This window comes from Schistocerca nitens, chromosome 2 (genome assembly GCF_023898315.1).
Source record: "Schistocerca nitens isolate TAMUIC-IGC-003100 chromosome 2, iqSchNite1.1, whole genome shotgun sequence".
Taxonomy (NCBI): Eukaryota; Metazoa; Arthropoda; class Insecta; order Orthoptera; family Acrididae; genus Schistocerca; species Schistocerca nitens.
Window position 1 is genome coordinate 544,526,820 of NC_064615.1, and position 9,973 is coordinate 544,536,792.

A 9,973-nucleotide genomic window follows, 5' to 3' on the forward strand; every position below is an offset into this window, starting at 1 on the left:
ACATCACAAACATCCATGCCCGAGGCAGGATTCGAACCTGCGACCGTAGCGGTCTTGCGGTTCCAGACTGCAGCGCCTTTAACCGCACGGCCACTTCGGCCGGCTTGTCAAAGTATTATCTTTGACGCTAACCAGTGTGTGTACATTGTCCTCCAATCTTTATTTGTGTGTGTGCAGATACGCTTGTTAACGTGGCATGTTGCATTTTGGACACATTGAGTACTTTTATTACTAGGCTTCGTTTCCCGTAATGTCAACTAGTGTTACACACTTTCACATACTACATGTATACTTGTACGCTTGTTAACGCGGCATATTGCCTTTTTGTTGATATTGAGAACTTTTATTACTATGCTTCGTTTCCAGTAATGTCAACTAGTGGTACTTCTCATTTATTACATACATGGGCCTGAAGATGGAATAATGAGACGCAAAAACACGTCTTGTAAGTAAAATAACAGCTTCTTATAGCAATGAGCCTTTGTTACATATCTGACAAGATGCTGTTGCATATTCATGATGGATCAACAGATAAAAATTAACAAGTTCATTACTGATTCCAGTGTTTAAGTTACTCTCGAATAGGCTCTTGTGGAACCTACTCAATAATATTCCTTCTGTGATGGCTTCATCAACCACTCTGCGTAATTTTCCCTGAGTCAAGGGATACGTGATCCAGGGGCGGCTTCTGAGGTAGTGCCTCTGTGCCATGGTACCACTTGTATGAAAAAAAGAAAGAAAGAGAAATCTATATGAATTGCACGTAAAACATTGTTTCGGAGTACGGATTTTGTGATCTGAAGAAGCGTGTTTCGCCATGCGTGCTCTCGCGCTAATTTTCTGAAGTTTGGAGCCAACTGCAGACTGGCACCGTCTACCCTTCTAAACACTGTGTGAAAGACTCGGCCATCGGTTTCTACACGCTTCTAATGGTGGAGATGGAGACACAGCTGGTCTACTCAGAGCTTTACGTTCCTTCCGCCAGAGAGCAGTAAAGCGCTGATCGTATAGAAGCACTATCTGCCATCTAGCGGTCGTGTTATAATACATCGGGGCAGAAATTTCTCGTAATCCAGTGTTACAATCCTTCTGCAAGTTAATACTAATGTATTCCTAAAGGCAAATTAATGCTTAATTAAATCGAATACAGAAAGAATGTACTTAAATATTCTTATAAATAGCTATATATAATTTGAATATAATTATGCCCTTAGATTTTGAAACTAAGAGCCATTGTTTTAATATTGGTATATATTCAAAACAACAGGCTATTGCTGCACAATAAGAAAAAAAATGTATTCACCGCCTGTTGAGCATATCTTTTCCAAACAACTGTGTAGTATTTCTATTTATACTCGTTACGTTTGTGTAATACACATGTGTACAAACACATTGTAGTTGTTGTTACGTCATGTAACTAACCATATACAGCCGCGCGGGATTAACCGAGCGGTCACAATCCCCATACAAAATGTTCGCGGCTCGAGGTCTTGCGGTAGCGTTTTCGCTTCCCATGCACGGGGTCCTGGGTTCGATTCCCACCAATGCCATACGCTCATTATATCAGCGTTTTTGGTCGGAGGGTTAGCTGTCCTCTGTAATAAAAAAAAAAAAAACTGAGTTAATCGATCAACAACGAACTTAAACGGGTGTCTTACGACATCCGCCCCGAGCAGATGCAACGAACGAAAGCGAACAAACTGGCATGGTAGCTCAGCGTGTTCGGTGAGAGGGCTAGCTGCCCTCTGTAATAAAGAACTGAGTTAATGGATCAACAACAAACCGAAACGGGTGTCTTTCGGCGTCCGACCAGAGCAGATACAACGAACGAAAACGAACACAGAAAAGGCTGGCACGGTAACTCAGTGTGTTGGGTCAGAGGATTAGCTGCTTTCTGTAATAAAAAAACTGAGTTAATGGATCAACAACGAACTGAAACAGGTGTCTTGCGACGTCCACCCCGAGCTGATACAAAGTACGAAGACGAGCCGGCACGGTAGCTCAGCGTGTTTGGTCAGAGGGATAGCAGCCCTCTGCAATAAAAAAACTGAGTTAATGGATCAACAAGGAACTGAAACGGGTGTCTTTCGACGTCCACACAGAGCAGATACAACGAACGAAAACGAACAAAATGAGATAAAAAAAAAGCGGTCTAGGGCGCTGCAGTCATGGACTGTGCGGCTAGTCCCAGTAGAGGTTCGAGTCCTCCCTCGGGCATGGGTGTGAGTGTGTGTGTGTGTGTGTGTGTGTGTTTGTCCTTAGGATAATTTAGGTAACATAGTGCATACGCTTAGGGATTGATGACCTTAGCAGTTAAGTCCCATAAGGTGACACACACATTTGAATATTTTTAACCATATATAGCTGTGAAATTAGCAAACATGAACAAACTAACGTGTTGTTAAAACACCATTTAGCGACTGGACTTGGAGTGAAAAAAAAATCAGATAAAAACACTAGATAGGCCACTCCTGAATCTGAATCTGCAGTGGGAAACAAAAAACCGATGCCATGAGTTCAATACAGAAATTTATCAAAAGAGCAAATGGATTTGTGGCTGTAAAGAAAGCAACGCTGCTTTTTGTTTTGGTTGAGGGTTATTTAAGGGAGATGTTCATTGGTGTAAGACTGGAGCAACTGATATTGGGCATATGTGGTTCAAAATGAAACTACATGGAATGTCAAAGCGACACATGAATAATGGGCTTAGTCTTTCATTTCTAGGTAAAACCAACATTTGACAGAAATTTGTTTCGCAATACAAACAACTGACAGCCACAACAAACGTGCAGAAATGAACAGACATCCATTGAATTTAATTGTAAACTATATTCGGTTCTGTGGTGCTTAGGACCTGACTCTCCAGGGCGTTGATGAATGTGATGACTCTCAAAATAAGGTGGTTTTTCGTGAGCTAATTGGTTCAAGTGTCTCTGAGCGCTATCGGACTCAACTTCTCAGGTCATCAGTCCCTTACAACTTAGAACTACTTAAACCTAACTAACCTAAGGACATTACACACATCCATGCCGGAGGCAGGATTCGAACCTGCGACGGTAGCGGTTGTGAGCTAATTTTATTCAGCGTGGAACTGGATAAAGATCTTCAAGTTCATCTCAGTCAAGCATCAGTGTTCCAAGGCATTCCTAAGACTATTCAGAACGAAATACTGCAATGCATGTTGGAAGTGTACCATGACGAAGTTCGTATAGAAATAAAATTAGCCGATTATTTTGCAATAATCCTGGATGAAACTACACACGTGTCTTGCGAATTTGAATTGCTTATTGTTTTGCATTATGTTGTTGGGAGAAAACTTGTTGAAAGGTCTTGGAACTTCGTTAATCCAGAAAGTCAGAATGCTCATACTTAAGTGAGAGTATTATAAAAGAAACTGAACAGTTCATTGGCGATGACCGATCAAAACTAATAGCTCAGACTTACGAGGGTGCAAACGTTATGAGTGGAAAGTCGAATGGGGTTCAGAAATTAATTAAAGACAAATACCTGAATGCAAACTACATCCATTGCTAAGCGCATCAGTTCAACCTTATTATGTCTACGACAGCCTCTGTTAATCGCAAAGCCAACATGGTTTTTGCACATGTTTCAGGTATTACTTCTTTCTTTTCTAACTTGCCACAGAGATCAAAAGTGTAGCATAGCATTATTCAAAATAGCTTACTCCGTGTGTGTGTTACGAGATGGAATTAAGATTCGTAAATAGTAAAAGATGTTTTTGAAAACAGGGAAAAATCTTATTAGCGTTTGTGAGTCATTGAAATAAGTGAGAGCAAAAAACTATGCTCTACTATTGAAAAATCTGGTTCATACAAACGAAGACTGCAAGATACCGAATTCACTTTGTGGCTATTATTTTTCTATAAGACAATGCCTCATGCAGACGTACTTTTTAATCGGCTTCAGAAGATGATAACTGAACCGACCAAAGCAAAGTAAGACATCGGCCAGGGGTGGCCGAGCAGTTCTATGCGCTAAAGTCTGGAACCGCGAGACCGCTACGGTAGCAGGTTCGAATCCTGCCTCGGGCATGGATGTGTGTGATGTCCTTAGGTTAGTTAGGTGTAAGTAGTTCTAAGTTCTAGGGCACTGATGACCTCAGAAGTTAAATCCCATAGTGCTCAGAGCCATTTGAACCATTTTTGATAGCAAGACCTCCAGAACTTTGAAACAGTAATGCAAAACATCAGATATGACATTGACTCCATCCTTAGCGAGATTAGTTTCGAAAGTGACGAAACGATACCAGCCAAGAAGCCACGTATTCTTAATGGGCAGAAAAAATGAGATGCTTTGAAATGTGGGATGCCATTCTTTCTAAATTGAAATTATGTTTTCGTTCACTGGATACCTCATTGCGACCAAGTTATTTGATGTAAATCAGTTTGACAAATAGATCAGAAATTTTGCAGACAAAGACATTGAAATTACAGATACACAAGACATATCTGGAAAAAAGAAAATTGAAGGGTGAGTTTCAAGTCTTCTATGCCTGGCATGAGTTGAGAGCAGTTTATGGCGCAGTTCCGTTTCTTTCGCTGATCCTAGAGGATGAACTTCGTCTCACATTTGAAGAGACTGTTAAAGTTTTCAAACTTCTAATCACGACGCCTATACCGACATCGGAACCTGAGTGGTGCTTTTCAATGCTCAAGAGAATTAAAACGTTCCTGCGGAACACCATGAAAGAAGAACAACTAAGTGTCTTAGGGATGCTATCCCGTGAAACGTCACTCGTGTGTAACATTGAGGATTTCAGTTTCAGAGTGACAGATTTATTTGCCAACAACAAAGAGCGATGAATGAATTTCCAATACCAATCCTACTAATTATTTTCAAGCAGTTTTCACAAAGACGCGGAGTTGCCGCTTTTGGTGAGTAAAATACTTTTAGTTTTAAGTGATGGTAATTTGATTACATCTGATTCGCAGAATCTAGATTACAAGTTCGAATAATTTATACAAGCTTTATTAGTTCTCATACTACCGCTCATGTTGTAGCGGACGCTTTTCTGGCAGTTGGCCACGAGCGTAAAGCAGACGAGCAGTCCTGTCTGTCGAGGGGAAAAAGAGCGAAGTGGGGGTACGAGCCACGCCTCCATCACACAGCCTGGCAGCCTACGTCCATGTTCTGTGCTCCTGGGAAGGCAGAAACGATGTAATAACGGACATAAGGATCGCTATTCCATCTGGTGTTGTGAGAGTCATATTCGAACCCTCTGACAGGGCAAGATTGCTCTCTGCATTCATTTCAAAATAAGAAAAGGAAACAACCAACAAGCAAAACTCAAAGCAAAGCGGCCTGCATAAATCACTCGGTAACGACTAAAGAGTATTCGTGAGCTGAGGTTGACAGTGTCGTTAATGTAGTAGTTCAGACCCGATCTTCACCGGTATCTTACGCCACAGACATCTAAACACTCCCTACTTACGATTGCCACGTAAATGTGACCACAAGTATCTTGTAGGCAGTGAAGAACTGTGGTGTTGATATGAGTGCGCACGGGTGCATTTGTGTATGCGAGAGAGATTTTCAGAGTTAAAAACGATTGCTATCATGTTCTCCAAGAATAATTTAAACTCTTACTGTCCATAAGAAGGGCGTTGTAGTAATAAGTGTTTATTTCTGTATCCATGTAAGTTTTGTTTGATATAATATGTTATGAAATATATGAATTATTGACAAAATTCCTTAATACGTTCGATGCTACCAAACTAACCTTTTATTGACACCGTAAATGGAATGCCACGGTGGACGCCTCTCGTATGATCGTTAATATAATGATATCTGTAAGCTGCATCACAAAAGCCTGATTCCACACCAGTTAACTGTAATAAATAAACAACACGCTCGTTAGTGGCCGTAGTCAAACTAGAAATCTCCTTAGAGATAGATCGGATGGTTACGTAATTACGCAGGTGGAATATTTTGTTAACAATCATCACACAGCAATTTCATGACACCAGTGTTAAGGAACACCGTCAGCGAGATTTACTGTAACAATTTAAGAAAGGCGACTACTGCCAGGGTTCAGCAAACTGCTCCAAAGAATTAAACAGCAGCTGCCCAGAAGATTTATTGGTAAATTGTATATTATGTTGGCCACGGCTCTGTTGTTCATGAGTAGCCTCAATGAACAAATAGAATTACAAGAGCCTCTTTCTATAACATACAAAACACACATGAACAATCAAAATTTTTTTATAACTTATATACACAGACAACAAATAACATTGGGATTAGGAGACTGATTGTTCGCACAAGGTACAAAAACACGCTATAAATAATGGTTCGAGTAGCACATCACTTGCGTTCAAAATGGTTCAAATGACTCTTAGCACTATGGGACTTAACATCTGTGGTCATCAGTCCCCTAGAACTTAGAACTACTTAAACCTAACTAACATAAGGACATCACACACATCCATGCCCAATGCAGGATTCGAACCTGCGACTGCAGCGATTGCGCGGTTCCAAACTGAAGCGCTTAGAACTGCTCGGCCACAACAGCCGGCTCACTTTCGTTCCATATCGATTTGCCATTTGAACAGGTTGCACTCTTCTCAAGTGATACTGTAAGACTAATAAACTATCGGTAGGAAATAAGTTAGCAACCGAGTTGATATAATAAGTTGACTGACGCTACTGTGTTTCTGACAAGTTGTGGGTAACCGAGACGGAAACTGTAGAGATAGCCACGTTCAGTAACAATACAACAGTCCCAAAGCAATTAACACGCGACGTGTTTTCTGAGAGTCGATGAGCAAACCAACAGCAGGCCCCAAGTAACGCAGACTTCTAGCAAATAGATGCTTTCATCGTACAGGATCCAACAGGCCACAATCTACAGCCAGCATTAACGACCAATTATTAGAACAGACTGACAGGTAACAAAAGCGACACAGTTATTCAAGCTGAAAGCAGTAGTAAAGTTTCAACCGCCACATCGCAACAGGTTTACCATCTGGCGACACTGACTGGCCAAACAGCAACAACTGGCACATCCGGACAGAACAGACTAACGTTTGAATCGCAGCTGCTGACTCCACCTACTGCCGGCGCCGACGATACTACTCTTGCTCATAGCTCACTACCTGCATTAAATTGACAGACTGCTGACCTCTGCTGGTTCGCTGAAGTTTCCACATTTTTAAAGTTACATCATAGTATCTTACCTAGGAACAAACATTCTGTTCAGTTTTAAAAACACTGAAATTAAGACTATCTTATCAGCATTGTATTTAGTCGTCTATCTATTAGACTATTACATTACGAGTCTCCAATACTCAATTAGAGAAATCAAATAAAGCAGAAATTGTATCAAAATCCAGTATCTATTGAAAATTAACGCAAATTTCTGTTTCAAACATAATTAAACCTGTGTTGACAAGACACATGTTCCATTCTAAAAGACCTCTTTCTGTTTCAGTGTACTAGATGGCGCACGACACACACAGTATATCATGACCGTCGATACGTTATACAGGATGTCTGCCCTAAGAATCGTTAGGTGCATTTTCTCTGGTGTTCCAGGAGATATTTTCAGTTTCAGTTTTGCATAGTGTAGCTGGATGAAGCCCTAACAAGTTGTAATTGTCTCGTCTTTCATATGACGGCTAGTGTCGACGAAAGCGACGGTTTGTTGTCCATTACAAGCAAAATGACCTTGTAAGGAATATATATATATATATATATATATATATATATATATATATATATATATATATACACTCCTGGAAATGGAAATAAGAACACCGTGAATTCATTGTCCCAGGAAGGGGAAACTTTATTGACACATTCCTGGGGTCAGATACATCACATGATCACACTGACAGAACCACAGGCACATAGACACAGGCAACAGAGCATGCACAATGTCGGCACTAGTACAGTGTATATCCACCTTTCGCAGCAATGCAGGCTGCTATTCTCCCATGGAGACGATCGTAGAGATGCTGGATGTAGTCCTGTGGAACGGCTTGCCATGCCATTTCCACCTGGCGCCTCAGTTGGACCAGCGTTCGTGCTGGACGTGCAGACCGCATGAGACGACGCTTCATCCAGTCCCAAACATGCTCAATGGGGGACAGATCCGGAGATCTTGCTGGCCAGGGTAGTTGACTTACACCTTCTAGAGCACGTTGGGTGGCACGGGATACATGAGGACGTGCATTGTCCTGTTGGAACAGCAAGTTTCCTTGCCGGTCTAGGAATGGTAGAACGATGGGTTCGATGACGGTTTGGATGTACCGTGCACTATTCAGTGTCCCCTCGACGATCACCAGTGGTGTACGGCCAGTGTAGGAGATCGCCCCCCACACCATGAGGCCGGGTGTTATCCCTGTGTGCCTCGGTCGTATGCAGTCCTGATTGTGGCGCTCACCTGCACGGCGCCAAACACGCATACGACCATCATTGGCACCAAGGCAGAAGCGACTCTCATCGCTGAAGACGACACGTCTCGATTCGTCCCTCCATTCACGCCTGTCGCGACACCACTGGAGGCGGGCTGCACGATGTTGGGGCGTGAGCGGAAGACGGCCTAACGGTGTGGGAGACGGTTGCGAATGGTCCTCGCCGATACCCCAGGAGCAACAGTGTCCCTAATTTGCTGGGAAGTGGCGGTGCGGTCCCCTACGGCACTGCGTAGGATCCTACGGTCTTGGCGTGCATCCGTGCGTCGCTACGGTCCGGTCCCAGGTCGACGGGCACGTGTACCTTCCGCCGACCACTGGCGACAACATCGATGTACTGTGGAGACCTCACGCCCCACGTGTTGAGCAATTGGGCGGTACGTCCACCCGGCCTCCCGCATGCCCACTATACGCCCTCGCTCAAAGTCCGTCAACTGCACATACGGTTCACGTCCACGCTGTCGCGGCATGCTACCAGTGTTAAAGACTGCGATGGAGCTCCGTATGCCACGGCAAACTGGCTGACACTGACGGCGGCGGTGCACAAATGCTGCGCAGCTAGCGCCATTCGACGGCCAACACCGCGGTTCCTGGTGTGTCCGCTGTGCCGTGCGTGTGATCATTGCTTGTACAGCCCTCTCGCAGTGTCCGGAGCAAGTATGGTGGGTCTGACACACCAGTGTCAATGTGTTCTTTTTTCCATTTCCAGGAGTATATATATATATATATATATATATATATATATATATATATATATATATATATATATATGTGTGTGTGTGTGTGTGAGAGAGAGAGATTGCCGTAAGCTTAGTGACAACAGTGCATCCCAATTTAAGTTATACAATATAGCACTGAAGATGGTCACTCAGTGACAGAAAATCGATTTTGCAATAGTAAAAAAATATACGACCAATGCTGTCTCTTTTTTCAAGTATACCTGTTATCTGGTCGTAGTGCACAAGACAACATGGAGTCGCCAATCAATAAAATTTATATATATGACAGAAATGTGTGGAACACAACCCCACATCTAAGAACAACACAAAATGTAGAAAAAGGCGGAAATTGCTGACGGTGGTCTCTAAAACACATTCTTTCATGTGATTCTAAGATAGGTGAGTAGACTCAACTATCTAGGTAATGAAGTTCCTAAGTATTCTATGTTCTAGCTGCAAGGCTCTCCTCCTCAAAATGGAAAGACGTTTAGATTGCACGTTGAATCGTATAAGCGATCATTGACTTCTGTACAGCTTCTTTCATCAGGATTTGAGCCATACTGCGTGAAGAGATACGATTTTTGACGCAGAAAAAACTCATTTCGCGCCAATGCCTAAATTGTACTGATGTTAGCAATCTCTAGGAACCCACGTCTTCTCACTACGGATTTAACAAATATTACCCCTAAAACGTGTGTGAAATATCAACTCGGTTGTGTTGGTGAGTAGTGGGGGTTAACTTCAGTGGATACCGTCTTTTCGTTTGGTCGGCTCTACTGCAGTGCCACACAATAAAAAGAAAAAGAAATGACCGGTGCA

At 42.6% G+C, this 9,973-nt stretch overlaps 1 protein-coding gene across 1 annotated transcript in view; it reads left to right on the forward strand.

The window, feature by feature from the left end:
* LOC126236541 (uncharacterized) overlaps positions 1 to 9,973 on the forward strand; it is a 206,194-nt gene that overhangs the window by 85,148 nt on the left and 111,073 nt on the right. The window lies entirely within an intron of this gene.